The sequence below is a fragment of the Callorhinus ursinus genome, unplaced genomic scaffold (genome assembly GCF_003265705.2).
Source record: "Callorhinus ursinus isolate GAN/ISIS: 27379988/994484 unplaced genomic scaffold, GSC_fseal_2.0 scaffold13, whole genome shotgun sequence".
Lineage (NCBI taxonomy): Eukaryota > Metazoa > Chordata > Mammalia > Carnivora > Otariidae > Callorhinus > Callorhinus ursinus.
In genome coordinates this window covers 33,721,973-33,747,459 of record NW_027397075.1, presented here as the reverse complement: position 1 = coordinate 33,747,459, position 25,487 = coordinate 33,721,973, and the positions used below count along the sequence as shown (strand labels likewise).

At 43.7% G+C, this 25,487-nt stretch overlaps 1 protein-coding gene across 4 annotated transcripts in view; it reads left to right on the top strand.

Annotated features, from left to right (window-relative positions):
- TNR (tenascin R) overlaps positions 1-25,487 on the top strand; it is a 432,595-nt gene that overhangs the window by 18,006 nt on the left and 389,102 nt on the right. The gene's annotated exons all lie outside the window — the stretch shown is intronic.

Below are 25,487 nucleotides of genomic sequence, written 5' to 3'. Positions count from 1 at the left end.
AGCCCCTGCCCCTGCCCCTTTATTTCACTATCCGTTGCCTCACTTTACCAGGCTTAGATTCTGTCCACCATTTTGCCATTAATCTCTTACAAAAATGTCTCCAGACTTCCTGTCCTGAACTCACCTTCTTGTCAGGTGTAAGCCTGGTTAAACCTACCTCCTGATCATGCTTAACATGTCAGAGAAAAATAGTTGTGCCAACTGTTGTTGCTTTACAATTATGACTGTAAATCTCAAGTGGATACTGAAAACAGTTTGGCAATTCCATGACTCTTCCTTAGAATGTTTACTTTTCCACTGTCCAAAATGACAATTTTATATCTCCTTTCTCCAAAGACTGCCTACTCCCTTTTAGATTTCTTCCAGCTGATGACTTACTGGTATTTTGACAGCCAGGAACTCCCTCATCTTCCTGCCACTGACTCCACACCTTTTGCTATCACTGTGCCTGTCCTCTCGGTCTTCCCTCCTTATTCCTGGCTGCCATGCCCCTGCTCCAATGCCAGCCCCCTCTGGGTTCTGGGCCTCATCACCTCATGCTTCCTAAGTTTCTTCCTGCAATTATCACCACTTCTTTCTTGAATCTTCAATTTCCCCTTCACTTCTTCATTTTCCAATAAGCATGTAAATGTGCTTATCTCCAACCTTAAAAAACATGAAAGCCCCTCCTGATTCTACTCTCCTTCTAGTTTCCACTCTATTATTCAACTCTCATTGATGGCAAAACTTACTGAAAGCACAGTGACCTCATGTTGCCAAATCTCATCATCATTTCTGTTACTTTTGTACTTGACCTCTCAGCATCATTAGGCAATTACTCCTTTTCTTAAACCATTGTCTCCCCTTTGCTTTGGTGACATGGACTTCTTAGGTTTTCCCTCTGTTTCACTACTCTGCTCATTTCTCTTTCTGTACTCAATATCTAGAAGTTAGAGAGCTGTAGAGTTCAGCCTTCTTCAGCCTCACATTCACCTCAGGTGGCCACATACCACTTGCACACCAATGGCTAACCAAATCCATGCCTTTAGCTCTGACATCTTTCTGGAACCCAGTTTAGACACCCCAACAGTCTACCTGGTATCTCTACTTTGATATTTTATAAGATCTCCAACTTAATATGTGCAAAAAAATTCTTGATTCATTGATGCCCTAAACTTGCCTCTTCTAGTTTCTCTGTTCTCAGTAAAATGTACTACACCTAGCTGGTTGCTCAAGTGAAAAATCTAGAAGTCATCATTCATTCTTCTGTCCTCACTCACCACTCCATATTCAGTCCACCAGCCAGTGCTGTTGACTCTATCTCTAAGGAACTTTTCAAATCCTTCCTCTACTATGAATGCCCCAGCTCTTGCTTGGACCACTGCAAAAGCCCCCAGCCATTATTCCTCTTTCCATTCTTCCCCTGAAGCCAATCTATACCTAAAACAAAAGTGATCTGTTGAAAATTTAAATCAGATGTTTTTCCTTCCTGTCTTAAAGTCCTCCAATGATCTCCCTCACACTAAAAATAAAGTTAAAATGTTTTACCCTGATCAATGAAATCTTTCCTATCTCTTTGACCTCCATTTTTTAGCTCCCTTTACTATTCACTTTGTGCCACTCATATTGGTTAACCAAAAAATGCCAGTCTCAGCACCTCAGGACTTTTACAATATCTGTTTCCTAGATTTTAGAGAAATCTTAGAAAGCACCTAAAGCTCTCTCATTTTATAGACAAAGAGACTGAGGCCAGAGTAGGGAAGTCTCATAGCAAATTAGTGGTAAAACCAAGACCAGCTAGATTGCCATCACAGTGCTTTTTCCATTAGAATGTGCTGGGTCATTGCTGTCTTCTGAATGCTTCATCATTGTGAGCTGCAGAAACCTTCATCTCAGTAGAAAGATAGATCTGGGATTTGGCTTAGTCTTGGTTATGATCTTAAGCAGGTATACCTGGCTAACTCTAAACACTGTTGTGAAAATTGTAGTCCTTGAAAGTTACTATGGAGAAATTTGGGGTTTTTAACAAAAACCTCATAGATCTAAAATTTCTGGGCAATATATGACTCCCTGGAAAAAGAGTCACCATTTTTTGACCCCACACGGACTGTTTAGTAGACAATAGGGTCAAGCTGTCATTAGAGTTCCTTTGTCATTCCTTAAGCAGGTCCCTTATCATGACCTGGTCCCTTTCTTTAGAGTTATCTTTGAGTAGTATGGGAGAGAAGATCTTCATTTCAGTCTAGTGTAGATCTGCTGCCTCTTTATATCCTTATTTTTGCTTGGCTGTCACTCCTTGCATGCCACATTGGGGCTCATTCAAGTTAATTTCCTCAGGCATGCCCTCTTCTACCTCTGTTGCCTATAATCAAGGGTTATTTGTATATCAGATTTACTTCACTGAAAAACAGCCATTACTTTGAAGGATATCATTTCATGCTATCATATGAATTATTCTGGGAAAATAAGAATATTTTAAAAATACCCAGTCTTTTTTTTTTTTATAATTTCACATTTTTCTCTGTGCTTTAAAATCTCATATTATCCTGTTTGAGTAAAGATTAGTTGGATGGCATTGGTTTGGCCATTTATTCCTGGGTAATCTTTGAAGATTGGTGTTTTAACATACCCAGTAGCACTAGTAACTTAAATGTTTTCTTTCATCATATTTACTATCATTTAAATGACCCATTTTCTGCTTCATTTACTTGGCCATTCTATGACAGAAGTGCTGGGATCCTCAGGGTGGCTTCTAAACACTCTAATCTTTTTGTCCTCATTGCATTTTTTATGTACTTGGCAACTCAGATGCTTTCTTCCATCACTTCACTTCCATCTCCATGACACATCTGGAATGCAGAAACAAACACATTGAAGAGTGCGCAGGTAAGAAACGCCAGTGTTCGAGGAACTGTCCTTGGTTCTGAATATCAAGCGGTGACTAAGACCTCTAAGCTCATGAAACATGCATTCTAGGGGAGACATGTAACAAAATTATTGCCAAGTTCTTTTGATGGCCTACGCCATCTTCATCTGCAAATCTCAATTCAAATGCTTCTTCCTCCCAGGAATCATTTCTGGATCTCCAAAGCAGGCCATGTGCCCCTATTACATGCTCTCATGGAAACTTGTAAGTTTCTCTTCATTTAAAGTTTTTAAGTTGTAAAATGTAACATATACACAGAAGTGTAAATAAAATCTAAACATAAAATGTAATCAATGATAATTATTCAAGTTCCCTGTAACCACCCTCCGGGTCAAGCAATAGAGCATTACTAAAACTCCAAGGACACCCTGTATGTATCTTTCTGATCATAAACCCTTCCTTCCACCAGAGATAACTCCTTTAACTACTTTCCTGACTTTGTGGTCACAATTTCCTTATATTTACAGGTTTTGAATTTGTCAGCTTAGAAATCTGTGTGTGTGTGTGTGTGTGTGTGTGTGTGTATATATATATATAGTTTATATATCTAATATCATTTTTATCAAATGTGATCAAAATATTAAAAATAAAAATACCAAATTTCATATAAACATATCAAATTTATCAGTTGAGAAATAGATGTATAGTATATATAATACATATTTTATACACACACACATATGTGTATAGAGACACATAGGCTTAATTAATATCCAGTTTCCCAGTAGTCCGTAAGTTCCAAAAGATCAAGGATAGTATTTATTTTGCTCACGTTGTATTCCTAGGGTCTTGCCCAGTCCCTGGTGCATAGTAAGCCCTCAACAGATATTTGGAGGCTACGTGAATGGAGATAACACTCTGGTAGACTCTAGATAAGAGCTGAGATATTATGAGGGTCCTTATGAGGGTCACTTTTCAGAATGGGGGCTACAAATTGGGGGTAAGGGCATCCACAGCATATGAGGAGCACTTCAAAAGCATCTGCCACTTTCCTCCCGGAAACTTGAAATAAATAAGAAAGGTGATTGAGCAAACTGTATGGGGAAATAATTATGTCTAGTTGTGCATCTATTTATTTCTATAACTACCCATTTATATATCTATCTCTCCAAACATGCAATATTATACAAAAATACACCTCTTAAAATACACTAGAAAAATCAAGCATCATGGAAGAGCAGAATAGGAAAAATGGTAACTGTCTCAAGGCATAAGTATTGGCCTCCATTCATGACCTACAGGAATAAACCCTGTCCCTGTCAGCAACTCAGACCAGAGGATGGTGAGAAAATAAACTGTGTCTCAGGGATTTGATTCATGAGGGAGAAAATACGTGGCAGGATCATGGAAACACATGAATTATTCACAATTCAAACCAGGTAAAGGGAAAGAGGAGGAGGGAATGACCAGGAAACACACATCAAGAAAATGAAGCTCTCCACCTGCAGGCAGAGACCCGGGAGGGTGGCAACAGGAGAAGTCATGCACGAGGACAGAAACCAGGTGTGACAGGGGAGGAAAATCAATGATTCCCTTGGACAGGTAAGCTGAGCACTCCTGGTGGGAGTAAGGGTAGCTCTATAGTTCTGGTGTGCGTGAACCAAAGGAGTGGCTCTACTTCTGGAAGCCAGTTACAGCTAGAGTAGCAGCCAGGTGCTCGTGATTGAGTTTAAAAATAAATCCTGATGCCAGGTTCACTGCTGTCCTGTGATTGCAGAAGAGGGAAAAGGCACATTCAACTGGAGTGGCAGGCTGGTAAGGTGGAGTGGGGGAGTGGGGGTTTCAGGAGCTGAGAGTTGGGATAGAGAGGGATATGGAGGCGTAGGGGATGATGCCCTCTGTTTGTGTGTGTGTGTGTGAGAAGAGTGGGGGACTAAGGAAGAAAGACAAGGCTTCTTCCTCCACGTAAAAGAGAGATTCAGGGTGGTGCTAAAGCAAGAGGCAGCCCATTGTGAGTAAGAGACCTGGAGGGGAAGGTGAAGCTGGATTTTGGAGCCAGTAACTGCAAGAGCAGAAGGAACAGAAGCCAAGGTATCTTTAGGAACAGAACTTTAGTCAAATTGCTTCAAGTGAGAGTCAAATGAGAGGCAACCAGGTGGCATGTGGGCAGATCCATCTGGTTTAAAGTCTTGGGTGGGGCAAACATAGCCAGGGTGTGTCTAGTTATCCACGAAGCGCATAGCTCTGTGTGTCCACAAGTGTTGATTGAGTACTCACTGTGTGCCAGTCTGCTCTCAAACAACTTACATTCTAACTTAAGGAGAGGGGTAATAAGCAGATAATCAAATAAGATTATTTTAGACCCTGTAAAGTGCTATGAAAACAGGGAGGTAGGATAATGTGTTACAGACTAACTGGTGTGTTGGGAGGTAGAGGGGGCTGCTTTAACGAGGGTGGTCAGGAAATGTCTCCCAGATGAAGTGACATTTGAGTTGAGCCCCTCGAGAGGAGCAAGAGTCAGCCTTGTGCACATCGGAGGAAGTACAAAGCAAGCACAATGAAGAAAACTACACCCAAGAAGATGACTCAAAATCCAGGTCATGTCACTGAATCTGTTTCCTCAGTCTGTAGAATGAGAGGGTTGAGTTAGCTGATGGCCAAGTCCTGATTGGTGTGGCACATGGTCTCCACAGAAGATGTGGGAATCAACCTGGGTGTTGAGGGAAAACCCTCAAAGCATGGATGATGTCATTTAAGCCAGCATCAGAGCTATAATATAGTCTCCTAAAACCTTCAAGGAGAGCAAAACAAGGATATCTACTTTCTCCCTGATTGAGACATGGTCCTCCTTCCTCCACTAGGCAGGAAACCTTTGTCCTAAGAGGCGGCCCATGCCCAGACTCCACTGCCTTTGGAAGCTCTGTTGAAACTAAAACCCATTGTTTCCAATTCCCATTATAAAATACCTCTATTTGGCCACTTAGTGCATTATGCCTTTTAAAATACTTAATAAACCTACCAATCTATTTATACATCTATTTTTTTTATTTATTTGTAAATGCCTTGTTAATGTCTGAGCCCTGAGCACAGTGCCAGACTGGGACTGGTGTCCCTGAGGAGGTTGAAAGATGAATGAATTGTGGATGGGGAGGTGCGTTAGTCAGCTCAGGCTGCCATAACAAAATACCACAGACCAGGTGACTTAACCAACAATAATTTGGTCTCACAGTTTTTGGAGGCTCAATGTTCAAAATCAAGGTACTGGCTGATTCAATTCCTAATGAGGACTCTTCCTGGCTTGCTCTGTCCTCACATGGTGGGGAGAGAGAGAAAACTCTGGTCTCTTTTTCTTTTATAAGGACACTAATCTGATTCACCTTTTGAGGCAGAAATGTGCTATTCAGTGGGGTGGTCCTGGAAAGATTGCAGGAAGTCACCTGCCAGGCAGGCCCTGTCTCTTGTCAAGGCTGGGACTTCTTCAGCAGTGGTTTTTCCCTATGACCATGTGGAAATGAGAAGGCTTAGGAGGAAAATTCAGAGAAGCCCTTGGTCAGAAATATTCCAGCACTCTAAGATGGTGATGAAAATGGAAACCGAAACTCTTCTATGGGGTGGTCTGCATCCTGAAGAAGCACTGGGCAGACTCAGGAGACCTGAATTCTAGACCCACCTTGGGCATGAACAATCTCTGTAACCTTGGACAAATCATGGTCCCCCTCGGCTTCTGCATAAATGAAGAAGCCCTGTGATGGACTGCCAAGGCACTTCTAACTCTTACAAGGTTCTGGGTTTTTCTGGCCCTTTGAGGTACTGGAGTCTCAGTTTATCAGTTTATTCAGGATAGAATGAAAGTGTTAATGGACTCATCAAGGAGAGAAGGAAAGTCTCAGTGGCTTTGCCAAGCCCCCAGGCCAACTTATTTACTACGCTGCCCAGCCTTGAAACCCCCAAGTGACCAACACTGTGGGTTCTGCCCACTCTGCCCCTTGCTTTTGCCTAACTGTGACCTTGGCCACCTCATTTCCCATCCAGGCCTTTAGTTCCTCTGCTTCAGGAGGGCAATAGTAGTCCTTGTCTCCTGCCTTCCTCTCCTGGGTTTTATGGGATGAATAGGATAATGTTTCTAATTACTTAGTGCTCCTCAGAGATGCAAGTGCTGTGAGTCAGGATAAAGGACTCTGCTAATCTAGTTGCTTTCAGGGATTATTCATCCAGAAACATAAATGAGCATTTAAATGAGCACAGAGGCTGGGGAATGCAGGCCAGAGAAGGCCACAGCAGAGAGGTGGCTGGTGAGGGACTGAGGCAGAGCACTGCAGGGTTGCTTGGCAGACACCCCCTGCTCTACATGATACTTTGACCCGTGATCTCAGGTTCCTCAAGTCGGAGCATTCTTTGCTCCAGAATTCCCCCAGACCAATGTCCTTCTCTTGAAAAATATATTTTGTTAACTCATTAGGTGCCTGGTCCCAGGAGGGAATGGCTGCTACCCATTGACAGTAGGAATCTTTAGTACTTTTAAACAGAGCCCTCTGCCATGTGTTATAGGTCTCCAGGCCCAGGCTTTGTCTCTGGAGTACTGGCTCTGAGAATGTCTGCCCGGGAAGCTGGCTTTCCTTTTTTTTTTTTAAACATTGTTTTTAAGATTTTATTTATTTATTTGACAGTGAGAGAGATAGCGAGAGCAGGAACACAAGCAGGGGGAGTGGGAGAGGGAGAAGCAGGCCTCCTGCCGAGCAGGGAGCCCGATGTGGGTCTCGATCCCAAGACCCTGGGATCATGATCTGAGCCAAAGGCAGACGCCTAACGACTGAGCCACCCAGGAGCCCCAAAGCTGGCTTTCTTGATTGTGTAGGTAACCGTGAAAGGGTTTGCACAATTTATGAACTGTTTGTGTGTGCGCCTGTGTGTGCATTCAGCCGTGAGGCCAGCCTGCATGAAGACAGTGAAGCTGTAACATCCCACTCTTGGTCTTGACACCTGACAAAAAGGACATGGTTTAGATGTCACAGCAAGGGCCTGTGTCAAGGGTAGTTAGGAAAGCAGATGTCTTCATGCTTGACTATACTGTAGGAAGTTGCTGGGCCCATGACCCTAGGTGTCCCACTGTAGTGGATTGATTTTCTAATTTGGAATTATTTTTAGGAGGAGTAAAAAAAAGTCTATGATAAAAATTCAAATGTATTCATTTCTTTATTCAACATCCACTTATTAAGTAGCTAATTGGTCCAAGCTACTGTTAAACAACACAAAAGGCAAAAATTGTTAAACTAGCAATAGTTATTAGCGGTACTTCCATAAAATAGTTAGGAGTCATGATTCCCACTTTGTAGAACAGAAAACTGAGATTTTAAATAGCTTATCCAAAGTTTCATAGCCAAAGTTTTATTCATGAGGTGTCAGAATGCAAAGTTTGCTTTTCTGGCTCCAAGTCAGGTGGTGCAAGTAAAGGTTTTCATCTTTCAAGGAAGTGACAGTAGATAAAAGGGATATAACAATATCGCAGACCATCACACAAGGAAGAGCAGGGTGTGTATTATGAGTGTATTATGTATAAGTGATACAGAAATTCTGGGGAGGGATCCAGAAAATTCCAAACAGGAGGTGACATTTGGACTAGGTCTGGAAAGGTAGGGGGCATTTCCATAGTTGGAGAGAAAAGTGGAGGTCACCTTAGGCAGAAGGAAGAGTGGGGGCCCAGTTACAGAGGAAGGAGTGGGCAGAGGGTATTGCATGTAGCAAACAGTCCAACTTGGCTGGAACAGCCATCTTCAACCATGGCTATGTGTTAGGATCACCTGAGTAGCCTTTCAGATGACCAGCACCTAGGCGATCCCATTGTGCAGCTTGGACTGAGCCCCACTGGCACTGGGGAAGGACAGAGAGGTTCCAAACTGAGGCTATCACAAGCACCCAGGTTCACATAAACAGGGTCTGAATAAAGGTGGTGACAGTGGGAACAGAAAGTGAGAGATGGACAAGAGGTTTTTGAAAGACATGGCCTTCAGGACTGGCTGGCAATGGTAGTGTGTAAGTGATGATGAAGATTGGAGACTGGGTGCCATTCTCAAGAATGTGAGCTACAGCATGGAAAACAGCACAGTTGAGGGGGGGTTAGAAGGAAGATGGTTTGCTTTTAGATATCTCATGTTTAAGGGCAATAATTATTGGACTGTCAGGCAGGAACGCCCAGCTAGAGTCATGTGAGTGTCAAGTTTGGGCGGAGACCCAGGAATGGGGAATCTTGAGAATTCGTCTCCTACAGAAGTGGTAGTTGAGGCTGATGGAGTACCTAATTTCAGAAAGAGAGCAGAGAGAGAGAAGAGCAGAGGGCTCAGGTGGGAACGCCTATGTTTGGGAAGCAGAAGGACAAAGTGAAGCTTAGGAGCAATTCCTAAATAGAAAATTGTTCCATTTGCATTAGCCATGGCTGGGTGGGGTGGGGTGATGGGCAACAGAGTCATTTTTCATGGACCTGGCTGCCTGTGACTCGGAAATTGATCAGCTGAGTCAATAGCTCCGTGCTCAGACTTGAAGCCCAGGCTGATGTATGTGCAGGACATAGGGCAGTTGCAGTCTAGCTCTCCTTCACCAGAAACACAGCCTGCTCAGGCAGCTGGTAGAGCAGCTGAGCTCATTTTGCCACCATCCCTGGCCTCTAAGCCCCACTAGCATGAAGGAGGAATCAACTCCAGACCCACACAGGTTATGAACTTGCCCACCATGAAGAAGTCCTTCATTCTGAGATGTTGCAAAGATGAATTCTCTTTTCCTGGGGGAGACAACTGAATCAGACCTCGCTGTTTGAGGGAATCCCATGACAGCCTTTCTCATGACCTCCCAGCATCATCCCATGGGACCAACTTGGTCCCAGAGACAAACCCGAGGATTTTCCTGGGATCCTTCCTGTAAGGTTCCCGAGATTAATGACCTCTGACAGCAGAGCTGAGGAGGGCGATAATCAGGAGTATTTAGGGGGCTTGGGCATGGGAGCAGGACCTCTGAGCCAATGCAGATGGCTGGTCAGGCTTCAGCATGGGGGATGGAGGAGAAAAACTTCCCAGGTGGACAATCAACATTCAGACACTCAGTCCACCTGCCTTTGGGAAGAGCTGAGGAAGTGGAAGGAAAAGAAAGATGCCACAGAGGGAGAAGGAACATTTTAGCATCTCTGGGCCCCTCATGGCCTAACTGGAAGGAATTTTGGAAAGCCTTTGTGAGCAGTATAAAGACAGGCCACAGAAAGGGCACTGAGAACACTGTCCTACCTCCCCAGCAGCCCCAGCAAAGCAAATACACAGCAGCATGATGGTGAAGCGGTGCTTCTGGATCTCTTGTTAAGCACAGAGTCTAAGTACATCTGTTGGGGGTTGGAGTTTCTGTATTTCTAACAGTTCCTCAGTGGCTGCTGACAGCACTGGTCAGTGGACTACACTTTGAGCAGCAAGGTTTTAGAGGCAGTTGACTGAATAAAAGCTAGGAGAGAGTGGAAGGGTGGGCCTTGTGTCCAGCCTTGTCCCCACTAGCTCTGTCCTGGGTTCCCCTCTGGGACTGCCTCCCTCACTGCTGACCAGTGACTGGGGCCAGGAAGGGGCTGGTGGGTGGGGGCGCTGCAGGTCTCAGAAGGCTCCTCCCAGGCTGAGCTGCAGACTCCAGCCTCTTGCCATCATGCGCATTACCCAGTGCCTGGCTATCTCAGTTTATTGGCTGCTGAGGCTCCCGGCTCAGGCAGAGTAATTACAGTTGAGGCCCTGATGAATTGGGGGCCAGTAATTAAAGCGCCTATTGATTTTCTACTTAGGAGTTCCCTGTAGCTAGAAACAAAAGTGGGGAGGGGAGAGAGATAAACAATCTGGGCAAGGTGTTTTGAAACAGGGGATTGTTCAGTGTGCATCAGCTGGGCCTGGCAGTAACTGGGGAGGGGTTGTGGGGTGATCATTTATCACTGGCCCATCTATCCAGAATTTGAGAATTGATCAGCTAGTCGATATGCTTCTGGGGCATAGTGCCAACAGAATAGGGGGAAGGAGAACTGTCTTCTGCAAAGAGTTCATCCTTAGATCTCCAAACCATTAATCTGTCTTGTTTTACTGCTTCATTTAGCTTATTTTAATTATGAATTGAAGCAATTGCCTCCTTTATATCATCTGCCTTCATCGGGCAACAATGGGCTTTCTGTCACTAGAAATTTGGCTTGTGGTGGCATCTAAGTCCAGACAACAGAAAGCATGGGTTTGAGAGAGGGGCGTGATGGGGAGGAGAAGTTTCTAGAAGGAGAAGGGCTGAGGGCAAGTAGAGGTTGCTGGAAAGTGGATGGATAAAGAGAGGGTTCTGGAGGTGGATGAGAGCAGAAAGGTGGAAGGAGTTTTAAAGGAAGGAGAAGGCCTTGGAGAGGAGACAAGCCGAGGATGGGTCAGAACGAGGGAGACGAGAGGCAAAGAGAAGGGAGAAAGGATCAGAGGTCACTGTGAGGGAGACAGAGGCAAACAAAATAGGAAGAGGGTTTTTGGTAGAAACACAAAGCACATTTAAGTCTTATTTAAAGATTGCTTAAGTTATTTTGGTGCATTTAACTCTTAATTCATCTTCCTTTCACTGAGCTAATGTGAAGTGTGAAAGAAAAACTAATGGGAAGAAGGCCTAACCGGCAATTTTATTTTAGTCAGCTCCGGGAGCTCTCTCTTTCTTCCCTCATGCTGGGTCACTTGATCAGAGATGATTCTTTTGTTCCTCAGAGGAATGTCGCTCTTCTAAGCCTTTTCCTTTTTTCAGTTTTCACTGCTGCAGCTGGTTTGGCTGCTTAATGATGATGAAGTTAGATTACGATCTGGGTTTTGAGAATGATGGAAACTGGGCAAAGAGAAGCGTTTTAGCATAATGCATGTTGGAACACAATTACCTATTATCCCAGTCAGGGCAGACAATAGGGGTGTTGGGGAGTAGTGAGTTGTGGAGAAGTAAGTGGGCTGTTACTTGTTATAAGTTGGATTTTAAAAAAATGCTATAGAAACACTGAGTGGATTTATTCAGGTTATTCAACCCAATTGCACAATCTGCTTGCCTCTGAAAAAAAAGTCTTCTGCAAGTATGCCCAATAAATGGCAAGAAAACCGGGGGGTGGGGTGGGAAAGTGTTATTTATTGTGTGACCTTGCTGTTGTGTGTTAATGGTTGCACAGGGCAATGCACACAGAAACCCAGTTCCTGCTCTCACAAAGTGCAAAGGACTACAGGACTTGATCCTTATGTGTGGCCCCATTGATCTGGCTCAAATCTCAAATGGCTTCCTAGTCAGAGCAAAGTTAAGCTCCTAAACCTCCCAGGAAAGACCTTCCCTGGTAGACCCCAGCCTACATCTACATCCTTCCCCAACCCCCAATTCCTCATGTGGCCCTTTGGCACTAGCCTGCCAGGTCCCGACCATTCTCCTATGTTCCCTACCTCAGCGAATGGTACCACCCCACACCCAGTTCCCCCAGAAATCCTTAGATTGTTGTTCTCTAATGTCCACACTTCAGTGGGTCACCAAAACTTGTCATGCTACCTGGTCATTTGAACCCTGTTCCCTCCCTCCCATCTCTGCAACCCCAGCTTGAGTTCAGCCCTACATCACCTCTTGCTTAGACTCAGGTCATTGCAGTGGAATGGCCTCCCCACTGGTCTGGCACCATCCCATTCTGATTTCTGTGCTATCCCTGGAGCAATTTACCCATCATTAACACCTGACAGTGCTCTTCTCAATTTTCAGTGGTTCCCCACTCCCTGTAGAATGAGGCTCTTCCCAGCTGTGTGAGCTTGGGCAAGTTATGGAAGCTCTCTAAGCCTGAGATTTCTCATGTGTAGAATGGGGACTGAAGTGTTGTTTCATGGGGACATCATGAGAAGTAAATGAGGTGATGTAGGGTGCTCAGCCCAGACCTGGCACATGGAAATGACCAACAGTAGGAGGAGCCGGTGGTGGTAACAGAGAGGAGGAGGAGGAGGTGGGTTTTATTATTGCTGTTGTTATTATTATTATTATTATTATTACAGAAGAAGTCTTTATGATTTAGGTCCAAATTTATATTTACAGCTTCAAATTTCCCCTTAAACTCCAGATTTGTGTGTGTGTGTGTGTGTGTGTGTGTGTGTGTGTAACTGGCCATACTGTATTTTTCAATTGTATGTCTAATGGACATCACGAATTTAACAATTTCAAAACTGAACTCCTTATATTTTACCTTCCATACATGTCTTACAGTTTTTCCCCATCTCAGTAAAAGACATTTCCATCATTCCCACAGCTCAGAGCAAAAACCCTGACTGCCCTATTTCCCTCATCCTCCATATCTAACCCTTCCTTAAATCCTGTTGTCCAGATCTTCAGAATCTACGCAGAGTCCAACCCCTCTCACCACAGCCACTTGCCTTCCTGCCTGGTTTCCTGCAATGGCCTCCTCCCCAGACTTCCTGCTCCTGTCTCCACCCCTTTATGATGTATTCTCTTCAGGGAGGCCGGAGGACTGATTTTACAACAGAAGTTGAATTACTCCTCTGCCCCGAAGTATCCACGGGTGCCATTTCAAGGCACTTCACCATCTGATCCTCTATCCTCCATGACTCTCTTACTTTACCTCTTGCTGCCCTGGACCTACTCCCTCTGCTCCAGCCAAACTACCCTCCTTCCTCTTTCTTGAATGTGTCAAGCAAACTTCTGCTGGGGGCTTTGTTCTGGCCATTCTTCCCTCTGCCTGAAACAATCTTTCCGGAGACATCCACATGCCTCACTTTCTAATCTTTTTCAGGTCCTTGGCTCAGATGACACCTTCTCCATGAAGCCTGCTCTGCTGGTTTTAGTATAAAATTGCAACCCTGACATCAATCCCCATCTCCTTTACTTGGTTTTCTTTTCCACATAGCACTTTAGTAACTTCTAGTGTATTATCTACCTACATTTTTCGTCTGTCTCCTTTCTTTAGAGTGTAGGTTCCATGAGAGCATTCGCTTTTGTCTAATATGTCCACTGTTTCATTCAGCATATAGAAGAGTGCCTGGCACACAATAAACACTCAGCAAATCTTGTTGAGTCATTTGCTATTCATACCATCCTCCAGCACCAGTTTCTACCCCAAGGAGCTCTTCTTCATGCACATTGGGACCTTTGTTTATATCTCTTCCTCTACAAGACTTCAAGTTCCATTTTCCCTCTAGGCTGGCTCACGGTGCTAGATAAATGTTTGTATAAATATTATTGATACATTGGCTGTAAGGAACTTGTGTAATTAAAGATGCAAATAGAATTTTCTTTCATATACTTCCTTCAAAGTGGATGAAGGTTCTATTTGTCTGAAATGGTTGGCTGGCAGCTGAAATGCTTCCCTTCACACTTGAGGGCTGAAGTGTGCCCCTCATTCCCCCCACCAAGCCCACAGTTCATTTGTCTGTTGGCATCACAACAACAGATCTTGAAGCCTGAGGAAAACTAATGTCAGAATCTAGACATTTGTCTCCAAGCACTGAGGCATGTCTTCTTATGCCATGCAGTAAACCCCTTTGTCATCCCCCCCCATAGGATGTAAGAGATGGAGAAGTGGAGAAGTTGAAATGACTTATGCAAGGGCATGTATATCACCTTGCATGGAGAGCAGAATAAATAGAGGGCCACAGCAAAGCAGGTCTTGGTCTAAAGTCATCTCACAGAGGGTGAAGTGGTTACATTTTATTTGGCAGGAAATAGGAAAACATCAAAGGTTTTTGAAGAGAAAAGTAACAATACAGGAGTCAAAGCTTTAAGCAAATTAGTTTGGCAATGATAAGAAAGGTAAATAGAAAGGAGGGAGTCTGAGACACTGCAGTAGTCTTTAAAAAGTGATTTGTGCCTGAACCTGGGGAGGAGGAATGCAAAGAGGGGCAGGTTGAGGGACCTGCTATAGCTGAACAATCATTTACAGGGTTTTAGGGCTGTCTGGGGGGGGGGTTCTGTACAAAGGTCTCTTCATTTATTAATATGCACACTCTCCCAGGGTGATCTTGGCCATCCCCATGACTTCAGTCATATGGCCACAACTCCCAAATATTTAACCCTAGCTTTGATCCCTCCCTGACCCATGGATGTTTCTTAAAGCAGGTTCCCATGAGAGACCTCACAGAGACCTCATACTCAGCACACACAGGACTGAATTCACCGTCTCCACCCCCTTCAACTCCATGGCTTAGAAAAGTCTTCGCCATCCACCCAGGAACTAGGAAGTCATCTTAGATCCCTCCCTCGCCATCTCCGCTCAGTCACGAAGTCCCTCAAGTCATGCTTCATCTACCTATAGAATTTATTCACTTCCATTCTACTGCCCCTACTCCAGGCCTGGCAACCATTCTCTCTTTCCCAGACAGTTGCAGCAACTTCCTACATGATCTTACAGTGGCCATTCTTGCTACCTTCTAATCCATTCACTCTAATGACATTTTACTTATTTTTAATGCAGCCTAAGTGATCTTGGACTAATGCAAACCTAGTCAAACTTTTTTTCTACTAAAATACACCAATAGCTTTCTATTATCCTTGGAATAATGTGCTAAAGCCTTAATATAGCTTCCAAGACCTACCACTGCAATTTCAACCCACATCTGCTGCTTCTTTACTTTGTATTAGAGTGAGTTGCAGAGGTGTTGGTGTCACCTGAAAGTGATACTTGATGTCTCACTATATATATATATATTCCCACAATCTGCTATCTACAAGCTGGGGAACCAGGAAACTTGGTGGTGTAATTCAGTCCAAGTCCAAAGGCTTGAGAACCAGGAGCGCCAATGCACGAGGGCAGAAGATGGATGTTCCTGCTCAAGAAAGAGAACAAACTCACCCCTCCTCTACTTTTTTGTTCTATTCAGGCCCTCAATGGATTGGATGGTGCCCAGCTACATTGGTGAGGGAGATCTTTACTCAGTCTACTAATTACAAATGCTAATCTCTACTGGAAATATCATCTCAGACATACCCAGAAATCATGGTTTGCCAGCTATCTGGGTATCCCTCAGCTCAGTCAAGTTGACAGCTAAAATTAACCATCACAGGAGATGCTAGAGGAGTCACTGAAGGAAGCAGTAGGGTGTTCAGGAGGCTTAAACACTACAAAGAGGTCCAGAAGGTAAGGGCTGAGCAATGGCCATTGGACTTGACATAGGAATGGAAAGCAAGTCTGTGTACCACAGCACAATATCTTGGAGACATCACAGAGCCAGGGAGACATTACTCACTGGCCATGTTAGGGGAATGAGCGTTCTGGCTAACTAATGTGTTTACTTATGGTGATGGTCCAAGTACATTTTTTTCAACTCTTGTTGGCAAAATTCTCTCTTTCTACAACAAATAAGTTTACTTTTCTGCCTGTCCAAAGTGTGCTAACTACAGAAACCCAACTTGTTGGTAAATGAAGCATTTTATGGAGTTTTAGGGTCATTGGGACTTTGGTCATCTATGTTGGAAGCTAAGATAGAGGACACCTCCTAGTTGACATTTTGAATTAATTCCTGATTTCCCTTTGGGGAATGTGTATGTGAAGGTGACAGAGGGAGACCTATTTTGGCTGTGTTACAAAGAAGCTACACAGCACTGGAAAAGTCCTCCATTTTCTCCCCAGTGAGTTAACATTTGCCACACCAACATCATGGCACTGTCGTGAGGATCCAATGAGATGGCATGCTGGAAGGAGTCTGCAGCCTAGTGTCTGGCACATGGCAGAGGCACACTTCTGGTTTCATAGCAAGGAACCCCAAAGTGTGGGGGAAGATAACATGATAGCACATATCTTTGCAGGGTGCAGATGTTTAATGAGGGGGGTTCAGTCTTCTTATCTGCTCTTAAGAGCTGTTGATTCGCATTTTCTCCTAAAGCTTAAGAACACAACAAAGAAATCGTTAATTGTTAAAGGTGTTAGTTAACCCAGGTTTAATTTTTGTTATTTCTTTCCTCATAATTATAAGAGGGAAGTATTGTGGTTTGAGAAGGGGAGGAAGCTCTGGGGCGAGATCATTACCGTTCCCTCCTAACCCCAGGAGGGAACCAGGAAGAGCTACCAGGAGAACGTGACCTTCCGTGGGAACTAAAGAGAGAAAGGAAGGAACTGGACCCGCCTGGAGGCCAAAGCAGTTCTCACCAGGGGCCCAGGGCTGGGGCCTGTGGCTACTGCTCTGTCTGAAACGGGCTTTCCATGTTGCTAACTCTTGGTAAATAGGAAATAATAATTTATGCTGTGCTAACACTTTCCCAGCAATCCTGCACTAATCGAGATGGAAAATTATACCTAGAGTTAAAAAAAATTTTAAAAACCACGCAGGGCTCTTTGTACCTGTTCTTACTCATTAAAAATGTGTTTCTGAAGTGCTAAATTTATAGTTAATTGCACAGTTAATTCATTATGTAGCACTATTTTCTTCTTTATAGAACACCAAACTAAAGCGAATCCAACCAATTACTTTAAGTCTTAGAGATACCACAAAAGGAATGACTTAATTTAGTAAATAATTTTAACTTAAGTAATTATTTACTGAAAGAGAGAGTTTGTTGAGTGCCTCAGGAGACTGCTTGCTATTGGCCTCAAAATAAACCTTCCATGTAATTCTTGATTAATTACTTACACAAGCAACATTTTATTTACTTTGAACAAGCTGGGTTTTAAAAAGAGGTTATGAAACATCAATGAAGAGACCCCAGCAGCACTCTGTGATCTTTTTCAGGTCTGTGAACAAAAGGACTGATTCTGATCCCGTCCCCCTTGGAAGGCAAGTCACCCAAACTCCCCTGTATTTCAGTGTTTCTTTGTAAATCGGGGATATTTTTCCAAACAGTTCACCCCCACCCTCCAAAGAGCTCACCTCACTCCATTTTTTTGTTTCTTTCTTGTTTGCCATGTACCTCAAGATGTCATGCCCATGGCAGGCACTCAGATAAATACCAGATAGGTGAAATTATGTAGCAATGTCAGCAGCATTAAAAAATACATGTCTCAAATACAGAATAGGATAGGAATCAATAGCAATCAATGCCTTTTTTTTTTAAAGGCAAGATAATTAAAAGTATTTTGGAAGTAGTAGGAAAACGGTTAACCAGGCCAATGATTTTCAACTTGTTTGGAATTGAGACCTAGAATTTTGATGTTCATACAATGCTCTAGGGCATATATTTATTTTTAAAATCAACGTGAGCTAAGAGTGTTCTAAGAATTTTGTGTAAACCAGAAATACCCTTAAGAATCAGAAAAGTCATGTGTAGGGATCATTGCTCCAATTTTTGAGCATCTCTTGGCTTCAGATGACAGGCTGGTGGAATACAGCACGTCTGTTTGCTTCTGAATGATGCAAGGAGGAAGGAATGACCATGGGGCCTTCACCTCTGAATGGACAGACTTCTAACCCTTATGGGCAACTAGCTGAGAAAGGACCTTGAAAATTAATCTTTAAAATCAGCCCAATTTTACCTGGAAAGTTTTCTTGGGGTGAACACCCATTTTCTTGACTTACTTGAAGGACTGTTTATGTAGAAGTGGGATTACAATGGACCTGTGTGACCCCAGGGCTCTAGAACCTGGAGCAGTGAGTGGAGAAGTCCTAGAGAATAAGATTTCCATTCAGGGTAAGGATAAAGTTTCTAATAGACCAGGAAATGGTGTTTTCTCATGCGCACATGTTCAAGCAAAGACATACATCCACAGCCTGGCAATACTGTCAAAGAGCTAAGCCAGGTCTGCTGGGGCAATGGCCAGGGGCCGGGGGTGGGGATGGTAGGCTAACACCCTTTAAGATGTCTTTTTTTTAAATAATTGTTTTAAGGATTTTTATTTATTTATTGAGAGAGAGAGAATGATAGAGAGAGAGCACGAGAGGGAGGAGGGTCAGAGGGAGAAGCAGGCTCCCTGTTGAGCAGGAAGCCCAATGCAGGACTCGATCCCAGGACTCCAGGATCATGACCTGAGCCAAAGGCAGTCGCTCAACCAACTGAGCCACCCAGGCGCCCCCCCCCCACTTTAAGATGTCTTGCTGCCATTTTTCCCTCTTCCTTGGGTGCTTTCCACTTGTTCATGTCCTTTTTTTTTAATTAAAGATTTTATTTATTTATTTGAGAGAGAGAGAGAGAGAGAAAGCATGTGCAAGCAGTGGGAGGAGCAGACAGAGAAGGACAAGTAGACTCCACGCTGAGTGCAGAGTCTGACTGGGGACTGGATCTCATGACCCTGAGATCATGACCTGAGATGAAATCAAGAGCTTAGCTGATTGAGCCACCCAGGCGCCCCTGTTCATGTCCTTTTTAATGGATGGTGTCCAGTGCTGAACATGGTACTCCAAATTCAGGACAGAGTATGGAGTAGGGCCATGATGCCCTTTGGTAAGGACCCCATATTTTATTAATATAGCTTAGTCCATATTAAGTCCTCCTTTGCCTCCAGGCTTGAAATATGCCATTCTGCTGTTTGACACCAAATTTAAGGTCAACCAGATCTCTGCAATTTCCTTATCTGATCTGCTACTGAGATTGATTTCCAATATGCTGACCTCATAGGATGGATTTTTAAAAATCAGAACTTTATACAGTTACATTTTATCTCATTAGTATCAAACTATGACATTATTGGCTGGAGAGGGAGGTAGGTAATTTTGAATGCCAATTCTATCCTCAAAGGCAGTAACTGCTCCTCCCTTTGTGTCTTTTTGGGCTTTGTAAGTATTTCTCCTACCTTTTCATCCAAATTAAGACAGACTTTGGCAAATCTTGGGAATATCTCTTGGGGATCTTCCTCCAGGTAAAACAATCACAGGATGAAGAGGCGGAGAAGAACTTGGTGGGTATCTAAATCTTTTTTATTTTATAAATGAAGAAACCTAGATTTACAAAATTAATAATCATGGGGCAATGCTGTTTGGTCAGTTACAAATCAATCTGTATTTGTTAATATCCTGATCATATTTTTCAACTTTGTCCTTGAAACATTATTAAAAATCTTGTGGATTCTTTAGCCAAACACACACACACACACACACACACACACACACCCAGCCATTGGTTTGTTATCTATTTTTGTCTTATGTTGGCTTGAATGGATCAACTTTTTCTTTCCAAAGACTTACAAGCCATCTCTTTATCCTTCTAGAATTTAGATCAAAATCTTCAGCATAGACAATACTTTTACATTTAATGTCATAAATTTTAAAAAACAATGTAGCTTCTAGATTGAAGTGGTTTACTAATTGCTTTTAAAAAAATTGGCAAAAAAACCCCAACCCCACAACATAAATTAAATTCAGAAAATGTTTTAAACTTTGTTCTGGAATTTTGGAATCTACAATATGCTTGACCCTTGAACAACCTGGAGATTAGTAGTACTGAGTCCCCCCACAGTTGAAAATCCATGTATAATTTTTGACTCCCCCCAAACTTAACTACTAATAGCCTACTGTTCACGGGGAGGCTTAACAATAATATAAACAGTCTAGGGCGCCTGGGTGGCTCAGTTGGTTAAGCGACTGCCTTCGGCTCAGGTCATGATCCTGGAGTCCCGGGATCGAGTCCCGCATCGGGCTCCCTGCTCGGCGGGGAGTCTGCCTCTCCCTCTGACCCTCTTCCCTCTCGTGCTCTCTATCTCTCATTCTCTCTCTCTCTCAAATAAATAAATAAAATCTTTAAAAAAATAATATAAACAGTCTATTAACACATATTTTGTATGTTATATATATCATACACTGTATTCTTACAATAAAGTAAGATAGAGAAAAGAAAATGTTATTAAGAAAATCATAAAGAAGAGAAAATTCATTTACGATACCATACTGTATTTATTAGAAAAAATACACATATTAATGAACCTATGCATTTCAAACCTGTGTTGTTCAAGGGTCAATGGTATTTGAATTCAAGGCTTTATTGCACCCACCCAAGCCAATGTGTCCTTCTCTAGAGAAAGCCTTTCTCTGTCCTTGAGTGTGCCCTGGGTATTAGGCTATACTGACGGGTAGGTGGCCAAAGGCATGGAACTCAAGTGTTTCTGACCGTGGGAAGTTGTTAAATCTGTAGATTAGGGTGGACCTTGCCTTCCTCAGGCAATGGGTGGGCTCAGCACTGGTCAGCTTCTGAGACTGTCTTGCTCTCATTCCAGCTGGAGGAGACGCTAAACTTGCTCCAGGCCCACCCGCATGATGCCCTTCCCAGTTTTGTTTTCACTTTGTTGAGGAAATAAAATACCCTCTGGTTCCCTCACTTTCCTCCCTTGCCCAGACACACTGCATAGGAACCTAATGGAAATGATCCAAAAAAGGAAGGGAGCCATTGATAAGACTCTGTGGGCGTCTGTGAGGCACACATCAACTGAATGACAGGTTTGCATGTAAACAGCCGCGACTCATGAAAATAGTTTTTAATCTACTTGAAAGGCATATTCTCAGAAAGAAATCAAGTTCTCTCCAGGTGCGTGAAAGCTCTTTGAAAGAGGAGCTGCTGCAGCAAAAAATGCGAGCAGTTATGAGATTCTACTTTTGATGACCCTTTCTTTTCTTTCTTCTCCCTCCACCTCCCAGCCCTCCCACCTGTGAACTTACCTCTGCAGGGTTTCTGACTGGAGAGAGAGGGAGCGGAATTAGGGGAGTCACTTTCTCTCTCTCTTCCAGCAGATCGAGGCCCAATTCCATCACTTGGGCACTGCTGACATGCCACAGAATGTCTCATTGTGTTTCCCATCTTTTCTCAAGACTTTGCTTCCCTGGGCTCACTGGCCTCCCCTTTGCCTCTCCTTTCCAGACCTGCGTGTGGTTCTCTCCCCATCCCAAACCCTGGGCTCCTTGAAAGGCTCCACCTCTGGACTCTGTGGCACAAACTCAACCTTGACCCGAGTCATCCTATTGTTTCATGTTATCATATAAAGGACTTTTAAATTAAATTAAATTAAAATGTTTAATGTGGTAAAATAGACTTAACATGAAATTTTCTACTGTTTTTAACCAGCACTGGGTGTCAATAACAGATAAATTTATCAAGTGCTTACTTTCTGCTGGGCAAGTTTCTAAACGTTTTATGTGTATGAAATCATTGAATGCTTGCAATAAGCCAACAAGGTAGGTATTAATATATTACCTGTTTATAGACCTGGAGAAGTTAAGAGTCTTATGCAAACAGTGGATCCAGCATTTGGACCAAGTTAGCCTGACTTCAGAGCCCTTCCCCTCCATACCATATTGTACCCATTGCTGCCCATTTGATGGGTCGAACATGGTGTCTCCCGGGTGTATTAATTTGCATTTCCATGATTGCTAGTTAGGGGGAGAATCTTTTCCTATGTTTGTTGGCCAACTGTATTTTCTTTTTTTGTGTATTGACTGTTTATATCTTTTTTTTTATAAAGATTTTATTTATCTGACAGAGAGAGACACAGCGAGAGAGGGAACACAAGTAGGGGGAGTGGGAGAGGGAGAAGCAGGCTCCCTGCAGAGCAGGGAGCCTGATATGGGGCTCGATCCCTGGACCCTGGAATCATGACCTGAGCCAAAGGCAGACACTTAACGACTGAGCCACCCAGGAACCCCTTGACTATTTATATCTTTTATTCTTTTTTTTCTATTGGATGGTTTGTTGATTTGTAGGTTAAAAATGGTTCTGTGTGGCTTAGTCGGTTAAGCATCTGCCTTCAGCTCAGTCATGATCTTGGGGTCCTGGGATGGAGTCCTGTGTTGGGCTCCCTGCTCAGCAGGGAGTCTGCTTCTCCCCCTCCCCCCCCCCCCCCCCCCCCCAGCTCGTTCTCTCTTTCTCTTAAATAAGTAAATAAAATCTTTAAAAAAAATGGCTCTGTGCTGACTTCTTTGGTGAAGTATCATAATTAAAATGATCAGTACAGCCAAGTGTTAACTGAGTCTAGATCTTATCCCAGCTGTGAAAGGTAGGATATATGAAATTCAAATATTCCTGTAGACAGTCATGAAATTTTCATATAAATATGAGCATTCATTTATTCATTTATTGAATAATTTTTAAAAATTGAATGATACCTCTGAACCAAGCAACATGCAAAGGAATATCACAGATCATAGAAGGGTTAGGAGAGATCTTATTCAAAACAAAGAGCTATTGACCTTTACAGTAAATTGATTTATAATGAAATCATTACTAATTGTTTTCACCTGCTTTTGCCAGCAACCCTCTACTAAAAATACGGAGACCATCAATCAACCAACATAAGAATCTGCCAATGTAAATATTTTTAAAGTTTATCTATTATTAGCCTCCCAGAGAGGGAACTACCCTTAGAGGATATTTTAAGCCTCCCTCCCTCCTTCCTTTCCTTTTTTCTTTCCTTCCTTCCTTTATTTAAAAAATTTTCCTAGAACATCAAAATATGGTGCTCTGTATAGAGCAGATGCTAAGCATTATGGATGGATATTTTGGATTACTACACTGAGCAGAAAACTGTCTGTGGTAGCAAACTGAAAACTTCAAGAATAATTGTGCTTTTTAAATGAAAGCAGAGCCAAAGGATTTTATGTGTTTCAAGCACATTTTTGTCATGAGCAGAAAGAAGAAATCTACATCCTCATTTGGTATTGATCCAGAACAGCCCTGAAATGTAGAACATTTCGTGGCTCCAGATGTTTATCTTTGTGTATTGGGCAGGTGCATCCAAATCCAATGTAACATCTCATGGAAATGTGGTACAGACACTGCCATTCAGATAGAAACAATTTCTTCCTCGAGGCTCATTTTTGGTAACCACTCTGCACGCACACACACCTGCTGTGCCTAGGGGTAAAATTGTTGAGTGCATTTCTGACCTTTTACCTCATTTCAGCGTGAGATATAACCAGACTGCCCCTTTGTTCATATGAGTTTCCCTGCCCTCAGCTATCAAGAGGCTCAGTGTAGGCCACCTGGTCTCTTGCCAAGGATGCCTTTCTTCCTGTCTGTGGGTCCGGAGGAAGGAAGGTGCCTCTGGATCCAAAAATCAATGTTTTGAGGTATTCTTATTCTTTACATCACAAAGAGTGCTGGCTGGGTGACAACCCAGAGGCGGCATGTCAGTCTGAGAATAGCTTGGGGCACCACACAGGTGTCTCAGTGGATACGGTGGAGCAGAGAGTCTGCAAAGCATCTATGTCTGACTGCGTCTCTCTGAGTCCACTCTTGCGAGCAGAGTGCCACAAAGAGTGGGCTCTCGGGGTGTGGTCATTTAGCACACATCGAAGATGCTGCAGCCAACCAGGTGTACCTTGGAGTCCCCTTTAGAGTATCCTCCTTTGAAAATATCCCTGGAAAATGATTAACTTAACTTGCCACTTATAGAAGACGAAAATAATGAAGGGACAGGACTGTTTAACCAGGTTGTCAGTAAAGAAAATTGAATTAGTATCCATCGTGTTACAGAGAGCTCTCTCTACTCCACTATGAATTGTCCGCCAAATATCATGTTCTGGAGCCTCTAATCCGGACCGGAGGGGGTGTGGCGTGGCTGAGGGGCTCTGGATTGGTGCTCATGACGGTTTAATGCGTGGAGGAGTCACATGTGGAAGCACAGATGGTGACTCAGTAGGTGTGAGTGGGGCCTAGGGTCTGTGTTTCTCCTGAGCCCCAGGCAGCTGGTCCTCCACCAGCACACTAAAGCGGTGGAGAACCCGTGGCCTCACCTGTGCTGGGATTTCTTCTTAATTGGAAACACTGTCAATACGCAGTTGAAAGGATACGGGACTGAGGTCTAGCTCTGCTCTCATTAGTGGCAACCTTGAGGAAACTACCTGCATAATCTTTGCTGCAGAATTGATTATGACTCCAGGTCCAACCCAATCTCTAAAACCCTGCCTTTTAGGGGTGCATCCAGTGGGGTCTCAGCAGGCCAGCTGGGGGCTCGGGGGGCAGGGCTGATCAAACTGAGGTATTGCTCTGAATGACCCCACCATCGGAGGGAGCATTTTGTTTTGTTTCTGTCCTAAAGGAAGTGAGAAGGTGGAAGGAGGAGGACAGAAGGCAGAAAACAGTGGGTCGTATTAGCCGAGGAGGACGCTTGGAGCATCAGCCAACGGTTGGAAACCGTTGTCCCTGCACCCTGGAGGTGCAGGGACAGCCTTGAGAGCACATGGATGACGCATCAAGAGTCATGGAGGGACATGGAGTGGAAGGAATTGTGGAGAGAAAGAAAAATCCAAGGTGCATTTTACGGCAAAGGTGCAAACTGCCAGGGGCTGGAGATGGCCTTTATTTTGTGGAGAGGCCTGAGGAATTGGATGGATGGGGTGGGGGAGCAAAGTCTTGAGGTGTAGCTTCTGATGGCTGAGTTTTCAGGTGTCAATGAGTGGGAAATATGGGGCAGAGAACTGGGCGGGACTTGAAGAATGCCAAACAGATAGAAGGAAACAGCCGTCTGTGTTGTAGGGGAGCCCACTGCTATCAGCCGAGGAGTGACAAAGGGGCTCAAGGAGACCCTGGTTCCATCTCTGTGTCTGCTTGCCCTGATGCTCTCGGAGTCCAAATCCTGCTAAGCTCACTTTATCAGTGGCAGCTGGACGAGGACTTAGCAGTGCAGCTTCCCCGAGGGCCGAGAAACATCTCTGAGGTTAGGACCACGTGGGGAGCACCACCAGGCAGCTGTACTTCGCTGACATGCTTCTCTTGTGCAAGTTGTCCCCAGAGTTTAGCAAGAAGC